The sequence below is a fragment of the Bos grunniens genome, chromosome 6, assembly GCF_055505025.1.
Source record: "Bos grunniens cultivar Pamir isolate PY7600 chromosome 6, Bosgru_T2T1.0, whole genome shotgun sequence".
NCBI classification, from domain to species: domain Eukaryota; kingdom Metazoa; phylum Chordata; class Mammalia; order Artiodactyla; family Bovidae; genus Bos; species Bos grunniens.
This window is the reverse complement of record NC_141170.1, coordinates 88,981,936-88,994,265: the sequence shown is the minus strand read 5'-3', so window position 1 is coordinate 88,994,265 and position 12,330 is coordinate 88,981,936. Positions and strand designations below refer to the sequence as shown.

The 12,330-nt window shown below is 36.4% G+C and overlaps 1 protein-coding gene across 47 annotated transcripts in view; it reads right to left on the bottom strand.

Annotated features, from left to right (window-relative positions):
- Positions 1–12,330, bottom strand: part of BMPR1B (bone morphogenetic protein receptor type 1B) — a 522,369-nt gene that overhangs the window by 75,217 nt on the left and 434,822 nt on the right. For 4 of the 47 annotated variants that reach the window (XM_086406595.1, XM_086406623.1, XM_086406625.1 and 1 more), the window contains exon 5: positions 10,708–10,841. The exons of the other annotated variants lie outside the window; for them this stretch is intronic. The gene's annotated coding sequence lies outside the window, so the exon portion shown is untranslated. The remainder of the gene's footprint in view (positions 1–10,707; positions 10,842–12,330) is intronic. 47 annotated transcript variants of the gene reach the window in all.

Below are 12,330 nucleotides of genomic sequence, written 5' to 3'. Positions count from 1 at the left end.
TTTCACACATTTTCATATAATTCTCACCACAGTTAGCAACGCAGGTACAATTATTTCCATTTTTATAGATGAGCAAGGCTCAGATATAAAGTCTTAGGATTGAGCTGACAGTTTTGCTATGCCATATAAACAATTAAATCTCTGATCTTTCTCCCACTTCTATGGTCATTATTTTCACTGTAATCTAAAAATAGCAATACACATGCATAAACTTGAGAAAATAAAAAAGCTAAAGTGAAATAAAAAGTTGTAATTCCAAAGTTCTTAAAAAGGCATCCAAGGTACTTTAATTGACTCAACCTGGGCTTCCCTGGTGGTCCAGCGGTTAAGAATCTACCTGCCATGTAGGGGACCCAGGTTTGATTTCTGGTCCAGGAAGATCCCACGTGTCAAAGGCCAACTAAGCCCACGGACCACAAGTACGAAAGCCCGCGTGCCCTAGAGCCCATGCCCCACAACAAGAGAGGCCACTGAAACGAGACAACTGCATGGAACCGGAGAGCGGCTCTCTCTGGCCACAGCTAGAGAAGGCCTGCCAACAGCAACAACGACCCGGTAACCTAAAAAGAAAAATTAATTGACTCAACCTATCTTCCCAGCTCTCTGTCCATATGTATCACTCTCCCCAGGTTTTTTCATATTCCCATGTCTTTGCTCATAATTTTCAGACTATAGCCACCTCCGTTTCTATCATCTATGATACAGTTCACAATCAGAAGTATATGCATCTTTTTAGGAACTTTGCCATGTTACACATTTTACTCTACATTGAAGAACAGCTAGTTGCACACATATTCTGGCCTATCAACTATCACCCTCTTATGGCAAGTAGTACAGTTCATTTACACGTGAGCCACCCAACTGATTATTAACTTGAATAATTAGCTGTGTGACTTCAGACAATTTACTTAACCTCCATGAACTTCAATTTCCTCATCGGTAAAATGAGGGCAATGGCATTTATTCATTTGTATGTATAAAATACTCAGAACAGTTCCTTAAGGAGTTTGTTCGATATTAGTGTAAACAATTCATATACTATTAATCACTGAAATTTTTGATCAAAGAAATTCATTGTTTGGTGTTAACTACCTCACATTCTCATTCAACTCTGATTTTAGCATTTGTAAATTTTTGAAGGAAAGATATTTAAGTTTTTAAGTATAAGAACATTTTAAAACATAATATTTTATAAGTCTTCTAAGTAGTTTTATAAGGACAAATATATATATATTACATGTATATAATATTTATATATATATATATTACACATACACATAGACATTATCATAATGGATTCCTGCAGAGCACAAAATAAGCTCATCTCTCCAGCAAAGTACCAGTTCATCCTATAATTTGATGACACAGACGTGAAAGGAGGGTTATACATCAACGTAGGTCTCTTGGATAGAGACAAGATTATTCACTGGACTTTCTTACTTCTTGGTACAATTTGGGAACTTTCTACATGCTTTCTGAACATTCTGCCATCCATACAGAGAAACTAAGCCTGTTTTACATCAACAGGACATTCACAGTTCAACATCTGCGTCTCCTTCTCTGTCTTTGCACTGGACACCTTCACAACTGTGACCTTTTACCTCTCAGCATCCGCCTCATGGCTGTTCACAGCGACGTTAGGGGAGAAGGAAGCCACAGATCTCACTGAACTGGGAGATGACAGCCTTTTTACAGCAAAGGCAGCCTGAGCACTATTCATGTACAGAGCGTGTATACAGAAAATACAGAAATATTCAGTGTCTTCTTTAGAAAGTTTCCACTCCAAAATGAGGACTCAATGGCTAAAAACCATAAAGACAGATTTAACAACAATCAAATCGGGCAGTTTCACTTCTCAAAAATAGTAAATAGAGTCATCGCACTTTCAATAGAAAACAATTATTAGAAGCGAAAGTTTACTCAGTTACCGTAAAACAGGTCCAACATCTTGCATAGGTCTTCTCATAGACTGTAAAGAGCAAATAATGAAAGCAGCAAAAATTCCAGTGGAAACTATGACTATTATTCAATTTATGAGGCTTGTCTTAAAGATACGGTTTGCATTAAATAACAGAAATTAGCACTTTACAAAGACAAATTTAAACTTATGACCTATAGTGTTTTACTTAAGATTTCTTAGTATAAGAGAGATGTATAAGATTACTGAGTGTAAGTAATCTACCTTATACCTTAGTATAAGGTAGATTACTTAAGAATAAATGAGATGTTCTTGAGAGGAATACATTTATCAACAGAATACAAATTTTTGGTTTCCAAGTCAGTGCTTACTTCTGCAATGTTAAGCATCTTAGAAAGAGAAATATGTCAATGGATTCCTTAGTACTCTTCTACTCATCCAACGCATACTCCATTTCAAATTTAAAATGATGATGAGCCGGCATGTAATTTTCTGGGCCATTATCTGATTTCATGTCCAGGTATTCTTTACTTCCATTACCAAATAACAATGATATACATGGAATAATAGCAAAGATGTTACAAGTGCTCTTACTTCAAAATACCTTAACTTCAGCAATTTCTCATTCAAAAAAGACTGTGCTTTGGTAAATGACTGAATATATATTTATGCATCCTCATATTCTGTGTGACATATTTGAACTAAGAGAAGACTGCAGTCTAAGGTAGCTGCAAGTGGCAAGACACAGAGGCCTGGGGTCCTGGGAAGAAAGAATGGAGAAAAACAGAGATGAAAAAGGAAGCTAAAATGCTACCCATAAGAAGTGAGGATTCACTGACGATTCCTTTGCACAACCTCAGCCAGGAGAAACAAAGATCTTTTCAAATTGAAAGAAAAGATTTCTCAAAACAGAAAACTAATGCGCCAGGAACTATCTGCAGTGTTTTTCTGCAATAACTCTTGTTGCTTCTTCCAACAAGCTTATGAGTCCTACAGTGTTATTTCCCCCATATTAAAATGCAGAAACTGAGGCCCTGACAACTTGCACAAGGTCACAGAACAAGAGAGAGTTGAAACAGATTTTAAACAAGAAGTCTGACTCCAAACAAAGACTGGTCTCCTTCCCATTAACAGATATGCCATATTAAAACAGGATCTCCTAGTATCTACAGAAAAAAGACTCACCATGGCAACAGTCAATACAAAATCACAGTCACCGTGTGATAATCAAAGACATCCACCATATTTAAACCTACAATCATTTTTATTTTTTTTAATTTATTTATTTTAATTGGAGGCTAATTACTTTACAATATTGTAGTGGTTTTTGCCATATATTGATATGAATCAGCCACGGGTGTACATGTGTTCCCCATCCTGAACCCCCTCCCACCTCCCTCCCCATCCCATCCCTCTGGGTCATCCCAGTGCACCAGCCCTGAGCACCCTGTCTCATGCATTGAACCTGGACTAAGACTATCAGTTCATTTGCAGAGTGTTTCTGACTTAAAGGAGAGAGAGATGTGAGTTACTATTTGCCACCACATTCTGCTCTGGTCTTAAAAGTGTTTTATCTATTTTCTTTTGAAGTGAATTTTAATGAGCCCTAATTGTCAAAGGACTTCATAAATATTCATTATACAGTAAAAGAAGTGGTGTTTCCTTTCCCTAAAAGCTGAAAGAGAAAACAGTTAAGATTCCAAAGTAGAGTAGGCATGATGAAAGTCTTAAATGGAATTGTAAACATTCAGTATTGTATTAGATGTTTACCCAAATGGTTCGTATCATTTGAACACTTAAGAAAATTCTTAGTGTAGCAATAACTTTTATTTTTGCCTTTGTAAGAAGTCCACCACAGCACAATCTGTTGGAGACATTTTCATTTTTATCAGTCATCCAATTCCAAATGATCCAAAACACTTCACTAACTATTGATGATGCCTTCTGCACCACTGAACAGTAAAATAGTTATGATGTTGGGAGGAAATGATTTTGATCTAAATCAACAGGGCAGGCCCAGCTATTATGAAAGTGCCACAAATCTTTTGCATTAAAGAATGTTTTCACACTGGATTTGAGTCTTCAAAGAAAGCATTCACCAAAGTGTTGCATTTTACATTAATCCTACACAGCTGTCAGGGAGTGTATTATCATAATGATTGACTTCTGATGAAGCCGTAGCCTCAAATATTTCCTCCCATTGCCAAAAGGTGGGAGATCTCACAAGATACCAAGGCCATGCCAGAGTTCCCAAGGTCAGCCAAATGCAAATGAGCTGGAAAGTCAAATATTAACTCCATGAGAACACGTCTCTCCAAAACCCACCCCATCTGATTTACTGTAAGAAAGGGGAAAACATGTTTGTTATTTTCAGACATATAGCAATAACTTTTCCCCTTTTAAAACTGTTGTTTCCTCAATGAGAGATAAATATGTTTCTATAAAAAGACCTCCCCAAAGTCCCTGAATTGTGAAAATAACTACTTTGTCATTATCATAAAACCAGAAATAAAAGATACCTCAGTTAAATTTTGGGAAATTAAGACAGAAGAAAGTAAATATGTTTATTTAGTGAAGCCCCTCTATAATTTCCAAAAATGAGCCAAATTCAAAGACCTAATTCATTTAAATATCTTTAAGAAATTTTATTAAACAATAATCAGATAATTTTTATTTTGTACTTGACTCTAAAATATTTAAGTCATTCAAATACAGCTGTTAAATTCTTACAATCATTTTCCCAGCTGCTTTGTATTTTTCACTTCCTAAAGTTTAGCTGGAACTGGGGACGGTGAGATGGGAAGAGGAAACACATCTGTAATGGCCATTTAATAAGCTATGCTCTGTGGCTAAATAATTATACATATAGTTATAAAGACTCTCATTCCTTTAAAATTAAATAATATCAAAATTTGGTTTACCTACAGTATCCAGTAAGCACAGAAACATTTTATATTACCTGAATTCAGAAACACATGGCACCAAACAGGGGACCACAAATATTATGCAGGAACAGAATAATGCAACACAGGGGCAAAACACGCTGAAGAAATTTTTTTTCTTTGCTGGAAGATTTTTGATTACAGTTTCAATTTCCGTGCTTGTGATGGGTCTGTTAAGATTTTCTATTTCTTCCTGGTCGAGTTTTGGAAAGTTGTACTTTTCTAAGAATTTGTCCATTTCTTCCACGTTGTCCATTTTACTGGCATATAATTGTTGATAGTAGTCTCTTATGATCCTTTGTATTTCTGTGTTGTCTGTTGTGATCTCTCCAGTTTCATTTCTAATTTTATTGATTTGATTTTTCTCCCTTTGTTTCTTGATGAGTCTGGCTAATGGTTTGTCAATTTTATTTATCCTTTCAAAGAACCAGCTTTTGGCTTTGTTGATTTTTGCTATGGTCTGTCTTGTTTCTTTTGCATTTATTTCTGCCCTAATTTTTAAGATTTCTTTCCTTCTACTAACCCTGGGGTTCTTCATTTCTTCCTTTTCTAGTTGCTTTAGGTGTGGAGTTAGGTTATTTATTTGACTTTTTTCTTGTTTCTTGAGGTGTGCCTGTATTGCTATGAACTTTCCCCTTAGGACTGCTTTTACAGTGTACCACAGGTTTGGGGTTGTTGTGTTTTCATTTTCATTTGTTTCTATGCAAATTTTGATTTCTTTTTTGATTTCTTCTGTGATTTGTTGGTTATTCAGCAGGGTGTTGTTCATCCTCCATATGTTGGAATTTTTAATAGTTTTTCTCCTGTAATTGAGGTCTAATCTTAATGCATTGTGGTCAGAAAAGATGCTTGGAATGATATCTATTTTTTTGAATTTACCAAGGCTAGATTTATGGCCCAGGATGTGATCTATCCTGGAGAAGGTTCCATGTGCACTTGAGAAAAAGGTGAAATTCATTGTTTTGGGATGAAATGTCCTATAGATATCAATTAGGTCTAACTGGTCTATTGTATCGTTTAAAGTTTGTGTTTCCTTGTTAACTTTCTGTTTAGTTGATCTATCCATAGGTGTGAGAGGGGTATTAAAGTCTCCCACTATTATTGTGTTAATTTCTCCTTTCATACTTGTTAGCATTTATCTTACATATTGTGGTGCTCCTGTGTTGGGTGCATATATATTTATAATTGTTATATCTTCTTCTTGGATTGATCCTTTGATCATTATGTAGTGACCGTCTTGGTCTTTTTTCACAGCCTTTGTTTTAAAGCCTAGTTTATCTGATATGAATATTGCTACTCCTGCTTTCTTTTGGTCCCTATTTGCACGGAAAATCTTTTTCCAGCCCTTCACTTTCAGTCTGTATGTGTCCCCTGTTTTGAGGTGGGTCTCTTGTAGACAACATATGTAGGGGTCTTGTGTTTGTATCCATTCAGCCAGTCTTTGTCTTTTGGTTGGGGCATTCAACCCATTTACATTTAGGTAATTACTGATAAGTATGATCCCGTTGCCATTTACTTTATTGTTTTGGGTTCGAATTTATACACCGTTTTTGTGTTTCCTGTCTAGAGAATATCCTTTAGTATTTGTTGAAGAGCTGGTGTGGTGGTGCTGAATTCTCTCAGCTTTTGCTTGTCTGTAAAGCTTTTGATTTCTCCTTCATATTTGAATGAGATCCTTGCTGGGTACAATAATCTGGGCTGTAGGTTATTTTCTTTCATCACTTTAAGTATGTCTTGCCATCCCCTCCTGGCTTGAAGAGTTTCTATTGAAAGATCAGCTGTTATCCTTATGGGAATTCCCTTATGTGTTATTTGTTGTTTTTCCCTTGCTGCTTTTAATATTTGTTCTTTGTGTTTGATCTTTGTTAATTTGATTAATATATGTCTTGGGGTGTTTCACCTTGGGTTTATCCTGTTTGGGACTCTCTGGGTTTCTTGGACTTGAGTGATTATTTCCTTCCCCATTTTAGGGAAGTTTTCAACTATTATCTCCTCAAGTATTTTCTCATGGTCTTTCTTTTTGTCTTCTTCTTCTGGGACCCCTATGATTCGAATGTTGTAGCGTTTAATATTGTCCTGGAGGTCTCTGAGATTGTCCTCATTTCTTTTAATTCGTTTTTCTTTTTTCCTCTCTGATTCATTTATTTCTACCACTCTATCTTCTAATTCACTAATCCTATCTTCTACCTCTGTTATTCTACTATTTGTTGCTTCCAGAGTGTTTTTAATTTCATTTATTGCATTATTCATTATATATTGACTCTTTTTTATTTCTTCTAGGTCCTTGTTAAACCTTTCTTGCAACTTCTCAATCCTTGTCTCCAGGCTATTTATCTGTGATTCCATTTTGATTTCAAGATTTTGGATCAATTTCACTATCATTATTCGGAATTCTTTATCAGGTAGCTTCCCTCTCTCTTCCTCTTTTGTTTGGTTTGGTGGGCATTTATCCTGTTCCTTTATCTGCTGGGTATTCCTCTGTCTCTTCATCTTGTTTAAATTGCTGAGTTTGGGGTGTCCCTTCTGTATTCTGGCAGTTTGTGGAGTTCTCTTTATTGTGGCGTTTCCTCACTGTGTGTGGATTTGTACAGGTGGCTTGTCAAGGTTTCTTGGTTAGGGAAGCTTGTGTCGGTGTTCTGGTGGGTGGAGCTGTATTTCTTCTCTCTGGAGTGCAATGAAGTGTCCAGTAATGAGTTATGAGATGTCTATGGTTTTGGGGTGACTTTGGGCAGCCTGTATCTTGGAGCTCAGGGCTGAATTTGTTTGGTATGTCTTGCCCTGGAACTTGTTGGCCCTTGTGTGGTGCTTGGTTTCAGTGTAGGTATGGAGGTGTTTGATGAGCTCCTGTCGATTAATGTTCCTTGGAGTCAGGAGTTCCCTGGAGTCAGGGTTTGGACTTAAGCCTCCTGCTTCCAGTTATCGGTCTTATTTTTACAGTAGTTTCAAAACCTCTCCTTCTATACAGCACCATTGATAAAACATCTACGTTAAAGATGAAAAGTTTCTCCGCCGTGAGGGTCACCCAGAGAGGTTCACAGCGTTACGTGGAGAAGAGAAGAGGGAGGAGGGAGTTAGAGGTGACCCGGATGAGATGATGTGGAATCAATAGAGGAGAGAGTGGGCTAGCCAGTAATCACTTCCTTATGTGCACTCCACAACTGGACCGCTCAGAGATGTTCACGGAGTTATACAGAGAAGAGAAGAAGGAGGAAGGAGGCAGAGGTATCCAGGAGGATAAAAGAGGGGAATGAAAAGGAGGGAGACAGATCCAGCCAGTAATCAGTTCCGTAAGTGTTCTCCACCATCTGGAACACACAGAAATTCACAGAGTTGGGTAGAGAGGGGTTAGGGAGGAGACACAGGCGACCTGGTGGAGAAAAAGGAGAGTCCAAAGGGAGAGAGAGCAGTCAAGCCAGTAATCTCGCTCCCTAGTGAAAAATGGGTACTGAAGATTGGGTTCTTAAAGGTACAAAATTGGTAACAAATACATAAAAGCAAAAATTAAAAATCTAGAGTAGAGTTTGGAATTTCAAAAATACAATGTTAAAGAAAAGAAGAAGGAAAAGAAAGAGAGAAAAAAAAACAAACAAAAACAAAGTTGCAAAAATTATAAAGAAAATATAGTATAAAATTGATAAAAAATACCAAAAAGCAAAAGTTAAAAATCTAGAGTAGAGTTTGGAATTTCAAAAATACAATGTTAAAAAAAAAAGAAGAAGAAAAAGAAAGAGAGAAAACAAACAAAAACAAAGTTGTAAAAATTATAAAGAAAATATAGGTACAAAGTTGATAACAAATACCAAAAAGCATAAATTAAAAATCTAGAGTTGAGTTTGGAATTTCAGGTATACAATGTTATATAAAAGAAGAAGAGAAAGAAAGAGAGAAAAAAAAAGTCACAAAAATTCTAAAAAAAAAAAAAAATATATATATATATATATAGGTACAAAATTGATAACAAATACCAAAAAGCTAAAATTAAAAATCTAGAGTACAGTTTGGAATTTCAAAAATACAATGTTAAAGAAAAGAAGATAAAAAAAAAAAGAAACAAGATCAAAAAAATTATAAAAATATATATATGAAGTTTGCTTTTAAAAAAATAGGGTCTTTTTTTTTTGCAAAGTAATAGTAGGTTATAAAAGTGAAAATTAAAGGAATAATAGAGGACTTAAAATTTTTTTAAAAATTAAAAAAAAAGAAATTTTTTTTCTTGTGGTATCCACTAGCACTTTTTTTTTTTAAACAGACTAAGCTTTTATTGGTTCTTTATGATTATGCTACCACCTTCCAGACGAATATGCATTGTGATTTAAACAAATTTAAAAAGGAATTAAAAAATGGAAAAGTAAGTATATGGTTTTCTTAATATCTGTTTAATAATTTAAAGTTCAGAATAAGAAACTTAATTTTTAGTCCCATGTAGTAAGCTTCAGGATTTCCCTGGTGGCTCAGATGGTAAAGATCTGCCTGTAATACAGGAGACCTGGATTAGATCCCTGGGTTGGGAAGATCCCCTAGAGAAAGGAATAGCTAGCTACTCCAGTATTCTGGCTTGAAGAATTTCAAGGACAGAGGAGCCTGGTGGGCTACAGTCCATGGGGTCACAAAGAGTCAGACACAACTGAGTAAGCTTCAATATACATGAAAAATATCCTGGTGAAGAACATAAATACTAAAAACTTGTATCTTTTATTACTTTATTTACTTTATTTTAGTCTTATTAAGCATTACCTGACACCTGTTCTTTACTTCTTTAGATACTCAAAATGTCTTACTCTCTGCTGAATCTACAGAGCTATACCTAAACGCTTTATTAACTGAATGTAGTTGAATAGATTTTAAAATAGTGTTATTGGGATGATTAACTTTATATGCCAACTTGACTGGATTGTGGGTACCAGATATCTGGTCAAACATTATCTCGTATTTCTGGGAGGGTGTTTGGGATGAATCTAACATCTGAGAGACTGCAGAAAGCAGATTGCCCTCCCTAATCGGCTGAAGGTCTGAACAGGACAAAAAGGTTGACTCTCCAAAAAAGAGGGAATGCCTCATATCTAATGTCTTCAAGCTGGGCCGTCACATTTTTCCTGCCTTCAGATTCCAACTGAAGTATCAGCTCTCTTCCTGGGTCTTAAACTCCTGATCTCTGTATCTCTGTCTGGACTCTAACTATACTACTGGCTCTCCTGAGTCTGCAGCTTGTCGACTGCCGAGCTAGGGACTTGCCAGCCCCCATCAAAATGTGGACCAGTTCCTGACGAAAATATACACACACACATGCTTCCTATTCGTGGTATTTCTATGGAGAAACTTGATTCAGTTATTCTTGGTTTTCAAAGTTTCCTAAAATACCCAAGTTTCTTAAATAAATATAAAAAGTTCTTTTAATTAAATCTGAATTACCTTGGGCCCTTGAATTGTGGTTTCAACCTAATAAAAAGTTTAATTTCACTATCAGCAATATAGTTGAGATCTAATGTGTGTCCTCAGACTCAGTGAGTGACTCATTGTATGTCAGACTCACTGTATGTCTGACTCAGTGGACCTGAATCTGGGAAAACTCCAGGAGATAGTGAAGGACATGGAAGCCTGGCATGCTGCTGCAGTCCATGGGGTCACAAAAGAAGGACATGGCAACTCAACAACATGTCCTCAGAATCCATGCTCTACTGATGGCAATTCAGGCAGTGCAGCCACTAATGCCCCTCTGCCCAATGAAAGCTAAGACTATAAGATCATTCACATCTTAGTGAAATGTAAATTGTCCACATGAGATCAAACAGCAAGGATTAAATTCAAATAGCAAGACCAAGATTTCAACCAAAGCTAAGGTGCACTCACCAACTACAAGATGATCACAGCACAGAGTGATTTGGGTTTTGTTTCTATAAATTTCCTTGGCAGTATCTTTCTCATCTCTATCCACTCTCGGCCCAGAGATTTGTGTATAGTAATCTCTTCCAACAGTGTTGCCCCTTGAGAAATCAAATTGTTAAATAAATGTCTAGGCTGAAGACCAGTTCAAGATGCTTTCCTCTCCTCTACTAAATAAGGTAATAAAAATCACCAGAGGTATGAAAGCTATTGGCAAAAATCTGAGCTTCAAAATAGGTGAAAAGCATATAAGTGGAGAACACAGTCACTGAAAACTTATATTACTCAATAGATACATATATACCAGAAATCTTACTCGAAACATTAAACATTTTTCATTACATGCATTCTGGATGTTTTACTAAAGAACGTACTCATTTCCGGTGACTAAAGGAAAAAAATGTACTTCAACGTGTTTTCAATAAAAGAAGATGGCTGTGAAAGTAAAACGGAGTGTTTGAGGCTAGCCAGGGCAAGGTAAAGGCTAACTTCTTTGTATTCTAGAGGTACTTAGACACTTCACTGAAGATAAATGCTGTTTTCATTCTTTCAAAGTGTACCAACAAAAATGAATCAGACAGTTCCCTTTTTTCTTTTCTCTTTTTCAAGGATTTCTTCTTTCAAACTTTTTTAAAACAAGAGCCACTTTCCCCTCTGGCAACAGTAGGCATTCCTATACTCCTATAGGAACATGCTGTAGTGCACGGTTTTCCCTTGCTTGATTTGCGTAAGGCCCATCTTAAGACACAATCCACTTATTAGACACAAGTATCCTCTTCTGAGCTCTAGTCCTTTTATAGTCAACTGACTATGAAACTAACATTTCATGCTAAGAGGTCTTGCTGATATACCAAACTCAACGTATTTAAATCTGAAGTTCTTCCTCCTTCCTGAAGCCTCTCCAGCCTATCCTTGTTCTTTCTAAACCTAAACTGTCTTCAGTTTCTTTCTGATAAGCATACCCATCATCCTCACAGCTGCCAAAGAAAAACCCAAGAATCTTCCTGGATGTCTCCCTCTCTATATCCATTATATCCAATCCATTAGCAATACAATCATTTCAATCTTCTAAATTTTTCTGGAATCCTTCCTTAACTCTCTACTGATATTGTTAAAAGATTCCAAATGTAGCCCTCACCATTTCTTACCTGGTGGTCTACAATAGGCTCCCAATCTCTAGCCCTACCTTCCTCTAACCATCTTATACTATAACCAGAACTACATTTTCTAAAATACACATTCATTTATTTGCTTAACTAAACAGTTATTTGGAAACACCTACCAGGTAACAGGTTCTGCCCAAGGATGTAATAATGAACAGAAAAAGACACAATTCCCTGCCCTGACAAAGCTGACAGTTACTGGAGAAAAGAGAAGAGAAGTCAAGTCAAGATGAAAGCACATTATGTTATGTGCAATGTGGAGAAATAAAGCAGAGAAAGGAGATAGAAGATGTAGGGCGTGGTTATTTTAAAGAGGACAGTCAGAATCTCCTCTCTGAGGCAGTCATTTCTGGGAAGGGAAAGGCGGTGAGAGTGAGCTATGAAGTGGGAGTGTTCCAGACAGAAGAAAGCAAGAGCCCTGAGGTGG